The sequence below is a fragment of the Thalia democratica genome, chromosome 7 (assembly GCF_965202585.1).
Source record: "Thalia democratica chromosome 7, ktThaDemo2.hap1.1, whole genome shotgun sequence".
Taxonomy (NCBI): Eukaryota; Metazoa; Chordata; class Thaliacea; order Salpida; family Salpidae; genus Thalia; species Thalia democratica.
This window is the reverse complement of record NC_139171.1, coordinates 14,151,878-14,167,424: the sequence shown is the minus strand read 5'-3', so window position 1 is coordinate 14,167,424 and position 15,547 is coordinate 14,151,878. Positions and strand designations below refer to the sequence as shown.

The 15,547-nt window shown below is 24.8% G+C and overlaps 5 non-coding genes across 5 annotated transcripts; 2 read left to right on the top strand and 3 right to left on the bottom strand.

Annotated features, from left to right (window-relative positions):
• The first annotated feature begins 3,231 nt into the window (after nucleotides 1-3,231).
• Nucleotides 3,232-3,303, top strand: Trnad-guc (transfer RNA aspartic acid (anticodon GUC)). The gene has a single exon. It is a non-coding gene; the product is annotated as a tRNA-Asp (tRNA).
• A 198-nt stretch (nucleotides 3,304-3,501) lies between these two features.
• Trnan-guu (transfer RNA asparagine (anticodon GUU)) lies at nucleotides 3,502-3,575 on the top strand. Its single transcript has one exon. It is a non-coding gene; the product is annotated as a tRNA-Asn (tRNA).
• Nucleotides 3,576-9,373: 5,798 nt separating this feature from the next.
• Trnan-guu (transfer RNA asparagine (anticodon GUU)) lies at nucleotides 9,374-9,447 on the bottom strand. The gene has a single exon. It is a non-coding gene; the product is annotated as a tRNA-Asn (tRNA).
• A 223-nt stretch (nucleotides 9,448-9,670) lies between these two features.
• Trnad-guc (transfer RNA aspartic acid (anticodon GUC)) lies at nucleotides 9,671-9,742 on the bottom strand. Its single transcript has one exon. It is a non-coding gene; the product is annotated as a tRNA-Asp (tRNA).
• A 7-nt stretch (nucleotides 9,743-9,749) lies between these two features.
• On the bottom strand, nucleotides 9,750-9,823 carry Trnai-aau (transfer RNA isoleucine (anticodon AAU)). Its single transcript has one exon. It is a non-coding gene; the product is annotated as a tRNA-Ile (tRNA).
• Between the last annotated feature and the right edge of the window lie 5,724 nt (nucleotides 9,824-15,547).

Here is a 15,547-nt window from a genome sequence, read left to right as displayed (position 1 = left end):
CAAATACTGAAAAAAAAAACTTGTGAAAAAATTAAACTACATATTAAAAAAAAAAATGTGAACTTTAAAAAGATAATTAGATACTAGCATGAGAATTAGAAACACCCAATACAGCCTAAACTTTTAAAACAGCTTGAAACATACTTGAGGTTTTTTAACCAGATATAATTTGAAAAATCAATATTTAATCAATACTAATTTTCTGAGGTTTTTCAAGTTATAAAACAACTATAGTGTTTAATTAAAGAAATTAAATTTTTGACTTATTTTATTTACTTAAATTTATTACAAGCTTAAGCTTATGTGTGTCTGCAACTTTTTATTTGTTTAAATTTACAAATAAAACCATAAAATATGCTTAATTTTATTGAAAGAATATAATGGAAAGATTTAGAATAAAAAACTGTAATTTTCAATGTAACACTGTCATGGTTGCCACTGATCAAGCTGAGAAAAATTTCCTGACTTTTTCTGATTTTTTACCAAAATTTTCCTGACTTTTCTAAATCAAACTCTTATATTAAACTTATTCTAAAATACATAATCTAACACTTGAAATTATATAAAGCTTTCAACCTAATATTAATGCAGGTTAAAAACAACAGTTTTTGCTGAATTCTATCATCAAACTTCCATTACATCAATTAAACCATCTTTGTATGATTGATGTTTGTAAAAAAAACAGCTCTATTAGCAAAATACTTGTATTATTACATTATAAACAAATCTTGTCTAAAAAAAGACGCATTTTCTTAGCATTTCCTAGCATAAATGTATCTAAATAAACAAAACAACATATAAGGAACTTTTACAGTTAAAACCTTGAATTAATATCGAACTTTAACAAGTAAAATCTTTAAAAAATAACAACTTTTTACAGTTGAACCTTAAAACAATAAGAAACAGTTTTTTAGAATTTCCTAGCATAAATGTATCTAAATAAACGAAACGACATATAAGGAACTTTTACAAATAAAACTTTAAAACAAAAAAACTTAATCAAATACTGTATTAAAATGTATGTACTAAAATTTATTTATAATTTTAGCACTTCAACCTCTTCATCTAGTGAAGATATGGTTATCTTTATTTGGTCTGCATTCCGTTTCAGTATACACATTAACTTGTTACATAAAATACTAAACTAACTGCTTAATTATAAAGAACTCAATTATTTAATTCAACAAAAAACACTTTGATTCTAAAATTATGCTAGATAAACTTTTGTGTATATATCACAGTTTCACTATTAAAGTGTCCTTGCTACAGATCATCACTGCTGAAAAGCTTACAAAATCTGATTGTTCAAGTAGGGTACTTGTTCAATATGTTAATAGAAAATTTCTGCATTTTTATAAAAGATATTTTACTAATTTTTACTATTTGAAGGCTTTGAAAACAAGGAATTTTGTAAATTTTAACTGACAAAATCTGACTTTTTTAAAACTTTATCAAATTTCCTGATTTTTTCTGACTTTTTTTCAAAACCCCCCATTTTTTCCTGACTTTTGTCATTTTTTAAAATTTTCCTGACTTTTCCTGATTTCTTGACTTTTCTTGACCGAGTGGCAACCCTGTAAGTAGTAAAACAACTTTGAAAAGACATTGTTAAGCTACTTCAAATTTGTTTATTTTTTGAGTTTTTTTCCTATATGATAGAATTTTTGAGTAATAACGATTTTTTTTTACTTTACGTGTAACCTTTACAACAGGGTTAACAAATGTTTATGGTAAAATTCCTCCAGGTTTTTAAAAGAACAAGTTTTACGGTCTGTTTTTATTTTAAATATTATTACTATTTATTTTGCCAATAAACCTGATTTAAGGCAAATTTATTATTTTGAGTGTTTGTATTCGAGTACCGACTTTAATGTTGATATATGGTATATTTAAGAAATTATATAAGAATGAAAATAAATAAAAAATGATAAAGAGAGAACTAAGTTATTTTAACTTACAAAACTATCAGCAAATTGATATACACATTTTAATGGTATATCAGTAAAGATTTTGGTTTTTATAAACTCATAAGTCAACAGTTATGCATTATGACGTGATAATCAGTTTTATATGCAGAATAATTAACCGGTTGTCGTGAGCCTGGCTAGCTCAGTCGGTAGAGCGTTGGACTTTTAATCCAACGGTCAGGTTTACTTTTTTCTTTTAAAACATTGACTTAATTAATTAATATTCAAATCTCATTAACGTTTCTAAATAAACAAAATTGTTTGTTAGATTTTAAATGCTCAATTTGATGTTATGCTTTAGTTAGCTCAATTTGTATTTAATTTATGATAATCAATAAAATTTTAATCATATTTATATGATTAAATGACACAAAAAATGTACTTGTTAAAATGTAAGTTTAACTAATATCCATTTATTTGATAACTTAAGACATATTAGAATTGTTAATAGAAGTTTTTTATTTTATATCATTATACATTGGAAATAACTTATAAAAAAAAATTAAATAATTACAAATTAAATCATTTAGCCGTAGTTACAAACTAATCAATTTCTTAAAAATGAAAACAATAACTGCTACTTCACTCCAATTAATTTTATTAAGCTGGCTTAATTTAACACCTTACTTTTTGTTACCCTTTTTTTCACAATAGTTACAGTATAAATTTTATAAGAACTAATCAATATGAATATCTAAAAAGAAAGTATTTTTAGTCTTGTAAAGTAACATTACAATTTTTTTCCAAATATTTAATCTTCAACATATCAGACGAAATTTTTAATGAATTGTTTTAGAACAAAAAGTCTACTAGATTTTGTATTTTTTTAAATTTTTATCAAGTTAAATATAAGCGCAATTAAATGTAAACACCCACATAAATTTTTAGTATGTAAGTTTTAGAAATAAAAATATTAAATAACTAACAAAATTTATATGTATGTATATATAATTAGACAAAGTATTATTAAAACTTTATCTTATACTAAATAATTCTTCAAGAAAACGGGTTTGAAACATCATTAATTTTAAACCAAAACAAGAGTTTAATAAAATTAACTTAACCTTAAGACTTCACAGTTGTATGATAAACAGAGTTTTTATCAAGATAATTCCTTATGGTATTGTTGCGTCATAATACGCTAGTCAGAAATATAATGCTGAGGAATGCGATGCAAACGTGTGGCCGGTTAGCTCAGTTGGTTAGAGCGTCGTGCCAATAACGCGAATGTCGCGGGTTCGATCCCCGTACTGGCCACATATCTTCCTCGTTAGTATAGTGGTGAGTATTCCCGCCTGTCACGCGGGCGACCGGGGTTCGATTCCCCGACGGGGAGTATTTTGCATACTTGATTTATTGGAATAGATATTGTTATCCATTAATTATTTAATAACAAAATTATTAATCTATTCTTTCTAATCAAAATATATAATAACAAAAATTATATTAACATAAGATATATCAAATATATACAAGTGTTAGTAGTCTAAAGAACATTTTCAAGTATATAAAGTAAATATTGAGTTTTAAACAAGTCTTCGTGGCGCAATCGGTTAGCGCGTTCGACTGTTAATCGAAAGGTTGGTGGTTCGAGCCCACCCGAGGACGTTCTTTTATTTGTTTAACATTAAAGAGTGTGCAAAATTTTTACACTGAGCGTGTTTTCTCACTTTCACACTTTTACAATAGTTTTAAGTTATTAAAAACATCCGATTCTTACATTGAAATTCTATCTTTTTATTTATACATAAGTATTTCTTATCTTTTTCGATCTTCAAAAAGTTTGTTTTAAATTACTAATTAAGCTTCAATACAAATCATCATCAAATAACTAATAATAAATTGGATATACAAAATAGTAGGGTGGCAAAAAATCCTGGAATTTGAGAGCATAGGCAAAATAAACCTGGAATTTGGTACAAAAAATGTAAGAAAAACCTTAAATTTTTAAAGTATAGTATTTAACAACTTTGATATTTCAAAAAAAATTGATTGTATCTTTTTTAGACTTAAAAAAGTGTACAGAAGTTTTAATAAGTAACCGATAAATTATTAGTTAAATTATTATTTTAATTAATTAAACTACTTTGTCACTTGCATTTACATTGTTTTGAATATCATGTCTAGTCAGTCAACAAGAGCCTATTTCTGATTGGTCTAACTCAGGGGTCGGCAGGCAGTTGGTGGTCGCGGGCCAAATTTCTAGTTTCCAAAGTCTTCGCGGGCCGCAGTTTTAGTTTTAGTGACATTTGAATAACCTTATGGTTTTAGTTTTAGTCACACTAGAGAAAAGTTTTACTTTTATTCACCTTATTATTTAAAATGACTTTTAGCTATACATAGAATGCCTATTCAGTTTAATAATCATTAGATTATGATTTACATTGACTAATATACTTATGTAATTTAATAATTATGTACTAATATTGTTAATAAAATGTGTACTTTCATAAGCACTTAATAAGTTAAACTTAATACATTTTAATTTTACTTACAACCTAACTCTCTATAAGAACCTAACTTGAAAGACAATTTATGGGTTACTTTTATACATTTGTTATATCATCAACACTTTTTCATATTTCTAAGAATATTTACTTCGAAAAAAGTTTTTGCAAGTTAAATAATTTACACTCATTAAGAAATTTAGTAATTAGTTAACACAATAAAATTAATACCTGTTTGTATCCCAAAACAAATGATTTAACATAACTAATTCTCAAATACTTTAATAAAATATTTTATTAGTAATTAGACTTTTAAATGGTTGCCACTAAAAAGCAAAAATGTCTGAGATGTATCAAACCAGCTTAAATCTATTAAAATTTGAAAAAGCTTATAAATAGTTGTTAATCAAGCTTAAATACCTAGTTAAAATATCACCATTATCAAAAAGTAAACAAAGTGTAAGAAAACAAGAAAAAAATGCAATTAGTAAACTACACAACAGTCATAAAAACTATTCTGAGAGTTGGAAGATTTCTTTAAAGTGTTTGAAATAAAAGCTTCACACACACCTGAGTTTTCAAGCTTTTAAAATAGCCTGTTTGTGTAGCAATCCAGTTAATATAAAGTTCACTACATAAAGAAACAACAAAGGTTATTAACAGTAAATAAATTACATGCTAAAATATATAAGTCATCTGGAATGGACAATTGAGTTTTCTTTCTCAAATTTAACAAAAGTATAAAATTTTATTGAGTCATTAGCAGGTAGAAATTATTTTTTATTAAAAATTATAGTAATTATTTATTTGCAATAAGAATATCGCATTTAAAAATATTAATTGTAAAATATAAGACGAGCTACAAGAATAAAAAAAGCGTTAGTTAGGAGTTATTGCGAGAAACAATAAAAAAAATCACCAAAGTCGTTTCCGACAGAGCACATTATTATCTTCAGTAACTACAGAATAATCAGAAAAAGTTGTTAAGGCAAGTAATAAGGTAGCAAAATGTATTACCTAAAATTATCGTTTATAATTGAAAACTTTTATAAAAAATTGATGTTGGCGGTAATGAAAAACTTTTGTTTATTTCATTAATGACAACATGAAGTCGTGTTTAGGAAATGCATTAAGGTTATAAAGTCGCATAAATCAAATTAGGACTTTAATCAAACTGTTAACATGAGAGCACTAATAAAGAAACTATTGCACATCTGAGAATTTTTATTAGAGATGTTTTTACTAACTTTGACATATTAGTAGAATTTTTTAGTTCCAACGCTAAGCACAACAATCGGTGAAATTTTTCAAGTAAAGGTGCAATGTACCAATACGGAGTTTTTGGAAGTACGATTCCTTCTTTTATTTTTATTATAAAGTTTAAAAAAACATCTTAAAACATTTATCAATATAAAAAAATACTGATAAGCTACTATAATATAGTTTTTAATAAAAAAACATTTATTTGGTATTTTTTTTTGAGTCAAATCGAAATTTCATTACTTTAAATGTAAAAATTGTTTGAAATTCCAGGTTTTTTCAAAAATTGTCAAATTCAAGTTTTTTTCTAGAATTTTAAACCGTAAATTCACAAATTCAAAGCTTTTCCGGGATTCAACTTTTTTGGCAACACTGATTGTTCATTCTTTAATGTACACAATAATATAAATAATATTTTGAATTATATCAGCTCCAAGACTTAAAATTTAACATATATTAAAACTCAAACTAACACTGTGGATTGAGCAAAACATACATCATAAGTTTAATTTGCCACTCTTTCAAGCAAAAGAGCCATTCTGAGTCAACAAAAACATTCCTAATATTTTTGTATACAAAAAGCAATTCTAGCCAAAAATTTAAAAAATGGCTTAGTTGGCCTGAGATTTGAAGTTTTCAAATAGTGATAGTCTGAGTGTGTGGCAATGTTTAGTTATTTATTTGCTTGAATTTAACTATTTTGATTAAGAATGTACAAACTTTATAAATTTACCATCCCTATATCTAGTTTATATTAAATAGGTAGCTCGAAAAAACAGCAATTGTGTGTATTGATATGCAAGGCCTAAAAATTATTTTAGCTTGAAATAAACAATGTTTAAAAATGGAATGTATACAAAACAAAAACTATATTAACTTATGTCATATATATTCTTTTAAATGTTTCTGTACAAATTTAAATATGACATGTATAAATAACAGTGTTAGAAAAGTATGTATAAACTAAACTTAAATTATCTAAAGTATTAAATAAAAAGTGGTTTAAAATATAAGCATTTTTTTAAGTTGGTGTGCATAGAAAACTTAAAAAAAATTAAAATGTGTCAAAATAAACTTCAAATGAACCTTATTTCTTATTACTATGTTATTTTAAATGTATTCACACTAAAATATAACATTTTCAAACAAAAAAATTATAAAAGAAACTGAGGTATAAAAAATATTGAAAAAGAATATCTAAGCTATAAAGAAATGACACTTTAGTTAATTACTGTGTATTACTTTTGTACAAAATGGAAAATATTTGCATTTAGTTTATTTAATAAATAGGTATTATATAACCAACTTATTAAATCCAAGCACTATTGATACTCTTTTTCCAGATAATTACTTACTGTTGTAAAAAAGAAGTAATTATGAAACTGAGAAACATATCCTGTTAGAACGCTAATCTGTCTTTTTCACATTTTTTAACTAAAGCAGTAAATACTTGAAATTATTTTAAAATTTTATAGAGAGACTGTAAATCAAACTAATCATATTAAGTCGTATTATCGAAAAAATTTAAAAAGAAATATAATTTTGCTCAGCGGGCCACATTTACATGCTCGCAGGCCACAAAATTTTCTTTCGCGGGCCGCATTCCATTCAAAAAATAACATGCTCGCGGGCCGCAGATTTACCCTTCGCGGGCCGCAATTGGCCAGCGGGCCGCAGTTTGCCGACCCCTGGTCTAACTGAATAGAGTTTAGATTAAGAGAAAATTAAGAGCGAAAAAAGAGCAAAGCTAAATAAAAATGTCTGATGCAATGTTTTATGCCTAATGTATTTTATATTAAATGTTGTAAATTTTAACATACAAGTTTGCCAAAGATCGAACTGAAAAAGTTTTTCCTGAATTTTCTAAATCAAACTCTTAGTAAAAAACTATAAAAAATACATAACCAAAGACTTGAAAGTTTTTAGTTTGTTTCAAAAACTCAATTAGACCATGAAAAAGATCAACTGCGAAAATAAATGATTCTAGAAAATAATAATATCAAATTGCAATTTTTAGTAACGATAAACTTTCTTTTTAAGAGCATGTTTACATAAATTTCCTACTATTATTCCAAAAACCCTTATCTTTTCATGACTTATGTAATTTTTACTAGTTTTTCCTGGCTTTGTGGCAACCCTTGAACATATTATTTATATAAATAGGATGATAAAAAAAAAGTAACAAATTTAAACTAAAAACAAATTAAATTTAGATTGTATGGCTATTAATGATATATATATCAACATAAAGGCTTTTTAAAATCATCTGAGAAGAATTTTGACGAAGTTGATTAATAATACTTAAACAGGTTGCGATAGTCAGGGTTGGCACTGGTTTTTGATTAATTTCTTTCAGGTTTTTTTAATTTCTTCCAGGTTTTTGAAAGTACATGTTATTAGGTCTATTCTTAGTTAAAATTAAGTTAAAGGTTAAAAACTGGGTAATTACCTAGGATGATGTCCACCAATACAAAGCTTAAATTATATTATACTTGACGCCATTTTAAACCATAATTTTAGTTTTATTAGTTTATGATAATTAAGTTTAATTTAATTTTAGTATATAACAAAAATTAAATAATAATTATACTGTATCGTTTAAGTAGTTTAAATCTATCAAAAAACACCATTAAGTACTAAAAATCGTTAAAAAAGATTTAAAACTTTCAAAAACTTGTAAGAAATTTTGAAAACCAGGAGTAATTTCGCTAAAAATATTTGGCCACCTGAGATAGGTTAAAGCGTAGTAGTCCTGGAATTTTAAATAATAACAAGTTTCTAAATTACAAACTTACGTATTTAAAATAAATGATACTTTATAAATTATGTATTTTAAACTTCAAACCGAATTTTAATAACAGTTGTTTACAGCACAAATTATAACCATTTGTCGCGATGAGATTTTAAGGGTTTATGCATAGATCAAAATTGTTCTCATTAGAATATAAATTTAACTGCCCAAATAATTCCTTTAAAAACAACTCTTACTTTTTATTATTTTATTCTTACAAATTATATGTTTTGTTTGATAAGTTAAGTTAGTAGTTTTGACAAACTTTTCTTAGCATTTTTCAAAAAAACTTTATTTTATTTTTTTGTTTTTACTTAAACCTTATAGTTTTTACTTACGTTGGGGACAATTAAGTAACATAAATTTATAAATCTTCTAAAACCTTTAATTTATTAGATGCTAATATAATTTTAAAAATAGAAGTATTCCGAAGTAATCTGCGAAGTTTTTCTTAAAGTTTTTAAGTATTTCGATCATAGGTATTTTTCAGAAGAACCATATAAAACAAGTTTTCTTGTCAACAACTAGCTGATTTTGACTATCAGATTTAAAAAACTATAATTTAAAAAGTATTAGGTTTTTCTCACATTTTTTGTACCAAATTCCAGGTTTATTTTGCCTAAGTTCTCAAGTTTTAGGATTTTTTGTCACCCTACTATTTTGTATATCCAATTTATTATTAGTTATTTGATAATGAGTTTGTGTTGAAGGTTAACTAGTAATTTAAAACGAACTTTTTGAAGATCAAAAAAGATAAGAAATACTTATGTATAAATAAAAAGATAGAATCTCAATCTAAAGAATCGGATGTTTAAAATAACTTAAAACTATTGTAAAAGTGTGAAAGTGAGAAAACACGCTCAGTGTAAAAATTTTGCACACTCTTTAATGATTAACAAATAAAAGAACGTCCTCGGGTGGGCTCGAACCACCAACCTTTCGATTAACAGTCGAACGCGCTGACCGATTGCGCCACGAAGACTTGTTTAAAACTCAATATTTACTTTATATACTTGAAAATGTTCTTTAGACTACTAACACTTGTTAGAAAAATATTAGATAAGTTGAAAAAATATTTGATATATCTTATGTTATTATAATTTTTGTTATTATATTTTTTGATTAGAAAGAATAAGTTCATAGTTTTGTTATTAAATAATTAATGGATAACAATACCGATTCCGATAAATTAAGTATGCAAAAAACTCCCCGTCGGGGAATCGAACCCCGGTCGCCCGCGTGACAGGCGGGAATACTCACCACTATACTAACGAGGAAGATATGTGGCCAGTACGGGGATCGAACCCGCGACATTCGCGTTATTAGCACGACGCTCTAACCAACTGAGCTAACCGGCCACACGTTTGCATCGCATTCCTCAGCATTATATTTCTGACTAGCGTATTATGACGCAACAATACCATAAGGAATTATCTTGATAAAAACTCTGTTTATCATACAACTGTGAAGTCTTAAGGTTAAGTTAATTTTATTAAACTCTTGTTTTGGTTTAAAATTAATGATGTTTCAAACCCGTTTTCTTGAAGAATTATTTAGTATAAGATAAAGTTTTAATAATACTTTGTCTAATTATATATACATACATATAAATTTTGTTAGTTATTTAATATTTTTATTTCTAAAACTTACATACTAAAAATTTATATGGGTGTTTACATTTAATTGCGCTTATATTTAACTTGATAAAAATTTAAAAAAATATAAAATCTAGTAGACTTTTTGTTCTAAATCAATTCATTAAAAATTTCGTTTGATATGTTGAAGATTAAATATTTGGAAAAATATCGTAATGTTACTTTACAAGACTAAAAATACTTTCTTTTTAGATATTCATATTGATTAGTTCTTATAAAATTCATACTGTAACTATTGTGAAAAAAAGGGTAACAAAAAGTAAAGTGTTAAATTAAGCCAGCTTAATAAAATTAATTGGAGTTAAGTAGCAGTTATTGTTTTCATTTTTAAGAAATTGATTAGTTTGTAACTACAGCTAAATGATTTAATTTGTAATTATTTCTTTTTTTTTTATAAGTTATTTCCAATGTATAATGATATTAAAAAAAAAAACTTCTACTAACAATTATAATATGCATAACTGTTGACTTATGAGTTTATAAAAACCAAAATCTTTACTGATATATAATTAAAATGTGTTTATCAATTTGCTGATAGTTTTGTAAGTTAAAATAACTTAGTTCTATCTTTAACATTTTTATTTATTTTCATTCTTATATAATTTCTTAAATATACCATATCTCAACATTAAAGTCGGTACTCGATTACAAACACTCAAAATAACAACTAGTACTTAAAATATGGGGACGGGTTAAATGTGAACGAAGACATTTTTGCACGATTGATTTTTTTGCACGATCGTAAAAAATAATAACAAAATAGAAAACCCACCAAGGGTAAGGGGTAATAGAGATAATTAAAAAAAACAATTTTTTAATAAAAACAACAATATTACTTTAAAAATCAACCAAGGGTAATGTTTAGGGTGAAATGAATCTAACATTTCATTTTAATATTTTAAAGCTCGTGAATAAATATGTAACTTTTTGTAACAATAAAAGCTTTTCCAAAACATTTTAAATTATTCTCAAAACAAGCTTTTCCAAATTTATTTAAAAGCGGATGTTGTAAACTGTTTTACGCAGATTTCGTGACGTGCTTCCAGTATTAAAAAACAAACATTTTTTATTTAATTTACATTTGTTTTAGTGCTTATAAAACGGAATTTGACTTGCTTTACTTGCAGTAGCAGTAGCAGTATCATTTGTGTGTGTTAAAGCTAGAAATGTTGTATTATAAAATGTTTAAGTTTAAGTCTGAAATACTTCGTTTTCTTTAGTTTAAGATACTTCTTGTTACTTGTGTTCAATTGTAGTTTTAGTGTGTCGTGTGATTATTTTATATTTGTAAATAAACTTTTGTTGACTTTTAAGTATTTTAAATGTATATATCTTATCTAACCATATTTATCCCCATTTAATTACCCCTAGCAATTTAGATTGATAACAATAGACATCACGTCGGCATCTCTTATCGAGACAAGGGTAACAGCTATAGTAAAAAAAAATACATTTAATAAAATAATAATAGATAAGAAGAAAAAAAAGTTACTGACCTAGTGTAAAAGTTAGGGGTAACAGTGATAGTAAAAAAAAGAAAGTAAATTCATATTAATTTTAAAAATTAATCAATCCGTGCAAAAGTGTCCCTTCGTGCACTTTTGACACCTACTCGTTAATATAAAATTTTATACACAATGTTTCTTATTACGTTAAAAAAAACAATACTATGCATAATGTACAAGCATATATGCTTTTAATTTAGACTAACAATCAAAGTAGGTTTGTCTTCCGAATAAGTTTGGATGACATTTACTAGCTTATAATTGAGATTAATGTCAAATTTGAATGGGGCAGTTTTGTAGTTGTGCTTCGGATGTCCCAACACAACTTTTCTCAATTGCACCGGTCTGTACGTTTCATCAATGCTATAATACTTTTAATTAATTATCAAAAACAACTTAAAATTGTATACATTTTTAAACAATTAGAATAAAAATTGTATTAGTTATGTAGAGAATTTTCAAAACTCATTTATATTTAAAAGTTTAGTTTACTTTAAATTAAACTCGAACCTAAAAGCAAAGTTACTAAGACTGTAGTTATGTCAAAGACTTAAATAATTGAAACAACAAACTGAAGATTAGTTTTTAGTTAAATACAAGAATCAGAACTTAACCAAGAAATATGAGGCAAAAAGGTGAGTGAAAAACTCTTTTAAAACAGAAAATACTTAAACATTTTCAAATTCTATTTTTACGAAAAAAAAATGCACAAAGTTCTATTTTCTAAATCTAACTAAGTGTAATAAATTGTTAGTAAATTTGTTCAAGAAATGTGAAACTTAAAGTTCAGGTTGATCGGTAGTACTGCATTTTAAGGCTTTTCTCTTACAAAATGTTTGCATTCCACAAATCAGTTATTATATTTAAGTTTCAACGTTCAAAAACTGACGAAAAGAACAAACAAGTATTCTAACATAAATAAAGTCTTAAATTTTAACACAAAATTTTATTTCTTTTTAACCCATTAGAGTTAGTACCAGTTTTAGGTCTTTTAAATAAGAATGAAATCTTTTATTTTCTGCATATAACTCTTTTTTTTTTCGAGACAGCCTTGACAAATCCCTGGTTTAATTTGATACGTCCGTTTTTTTAAGTTTTAAAAAGTCAAACTGTTAAAAAAATTTAAAGGTTTCGTAAGATTTAACTTTTTGTAATTCAGAATAAAGAAATTTAAATATAGTGATTAAGGGGATGAATTAGTTGAGGTATATATATTTTTAATTCCAAAGTTTTACAGTTTTTTTTTATCATAAAGGTCAGTTAATAAAAGTGCTATATATAATTTTAAACAGCATTTTTAAATCCCAAATTTTTTAAATAAAAATTTTATGAATTAATTATAAAAACTTTTGTCTTATTTTTTCTTAAATTGAAAATATCACAAAAAAATCAAATCAAATTTAACTAAAAACCATTTTGTTGACATATTAAAAATTTTAAAATCCTGACATATTAAAAATTTTTTAATCCTGACATAATTAAAACATGTAAGTTTCAGTTTTTAATTCTTTTCTTTAAAATATAAAAACTTGTTCTCAATATTTGAAAATTTTGACATTTAGTTGTATTTTGAGTAGCAATAAGTAAACAAATTTTTTGTTGTGTTAAAAAACACTCATGAACGTTTAGTAGTTTTTTATTGTAGTTTTGTTTTGACTATTTATCACTAAAACAGTGTCCTTCTTAATATTTTATATGTTCAATCTTTAAAAAATCATTTAACAGATACAACTTTATTTTTTAGCATAAAATAAATATTTAAGTGATAACTTGACAATTAAGTGTTATAAAAAAATATAAATACAAGGTCTTTCTCAAAAGTTTCATTAAATAGACACCTGTAATTTCGATAGAAATTATTCAAAGTATAATAAACAACCTCCAGGTACAGAGTAATGCTGACATTATATTTATAATTATTTTAATGAAAGTATTAAGATAGTGGAGCTTTTATCAGACAATGAAAGCTTTAATGAGTTTTATTTTGCTTAGCTATGGTGTTTACAAATAAGTTATTAGACCTAAAATTTTATATATTTTCATAAAATCTTTCAATCTAGTTTTTTAACTGTAAATATTTATCCAATAGAAAACTAACTGTTAATCATTTGAAAAGTCAAGATTTTTAAACTAATTAGAACACAAACTATTAAACACCAATTTACTTATTTTTTGTTTTTAAAAGTATTTTGCAGTTTTATAAAATAAATGGTTAAGATTAGATTATCAAAATTTTTTTTTTCAATACATAAAAAATAGGTTTTAAATTACATAGTATTTTATTACAATAGCTATATTTGGTTGAAGTTCTTATTAAGTAAGTTTGTTTTAATAAAAAAAAATAGTAGTTATCTTTTATTTTGTTTTATAATAGGAAGAAATAATTTTAAATAATAAATTAATAGCATAAAAACTCATACATATATAATATTAATAGTTTTTTTATATGAAAATTATTTTACTTTAGTATAGGTATTTAAACTTAATAAATATTTCATTATTTAAAGCAAAGTTTTGTTTTACTACCGGAAAAGATCTGAAATAATATTATAAAAACTGAAGTTTATAAGCTTTTATACACTAATGACTACTAAAAGTTGTAACTAACTTGTAATAATAAGTTTTAGAGAACCTAGAAAATTCATAACATTAATGGTTTTAATTATAGACTTTTTATTTATTTACAAAAACTTGTTTCCCTTAAATACATAAAAGATATGAAATACTATTTTGAATAATCCAAACCAAAGTTTTAATTAAAATAAACTAAACACACTTAAGCAAGGATTCGGCAAAAACCAAAGACTCAGTGGTGCCACAAAGCGAATGAAAGTTTTATAGCTCTCAATCCACCAAATAAAAAAAATTAGTTGCAGACATTTAAAACAATTAACAATTTAACAATTTAACAATTAAAAAATTTACATACAAAAATACAAGAAAATATATAAATTTATTTTTCTACAAAATTTGCTTAAACTTCCTACAGACATACAGTAGAATTGAATTTTCAAATTAAAATAGTTTATGTATTTTTTTACTAACATATAATAAAAGTTTTAAAAGTAACAAATAATTAGCTTTTAATTTTGTTGACATGTGTGACTAAATTTTTAACACTACTAATTATATAAATAATTTATACCAATTTAATTTTGTAATTTAAATATTACATATAACATATTATTATATATTCCAGTTAACTTGCTTGGCTTGGATCTTTATTCGCTCAAATTTATATTTTTGAAGAGTTAACTTTTTGCATTAGTGTTATAAATAAATGTTTTAAATATTTAAACTAAAAGAATATTTTAGTATTTAGAATTAAATTACAAAACAGTAAAAACAAAAACATTTTATATATATATTTTTTTTTTATTATTGTTTACAACCCTTTATTTAATTTACAGTCGTAGCATATAGAAAATTTCTATTTGTTTTATTTTGTAAAGAAATGTTCTTAAATAGTTAAAATAATAATAAAAGTAATGTCTAAACTAGGCTTTTTTTTATTTGATTATGATATATAACGAAAACAATTATAGGTATAATCTATATCATAAGATGTTTATTTTAAAACTAGAAAAAGCTTTAAAATATCTAATTTCACTTGGTTCTTGCTAAATTTTAAAATAATTTTAAACATATATTAACTAATGTAATTATAATTATTTTAATATATTATATTAACTAATGTATGTATTTATGTTTACACTTTATAGTATCATTCCTTGCTTGTATTGTTACCCAAAATAGGAGCCTCACTGATTTCCTTCGAAATTGCCTCGGTCTCAGGCTCGACATTCTCATCAGATTCCAAGTTAGCAGTAGTCTCGGAACAACTCATTTCGGTGCGCGAACGTGTGCGTGGCACTTTTAAGACTAATGCCTTTTTTAGGGGTATAAGGACATAACTATATAA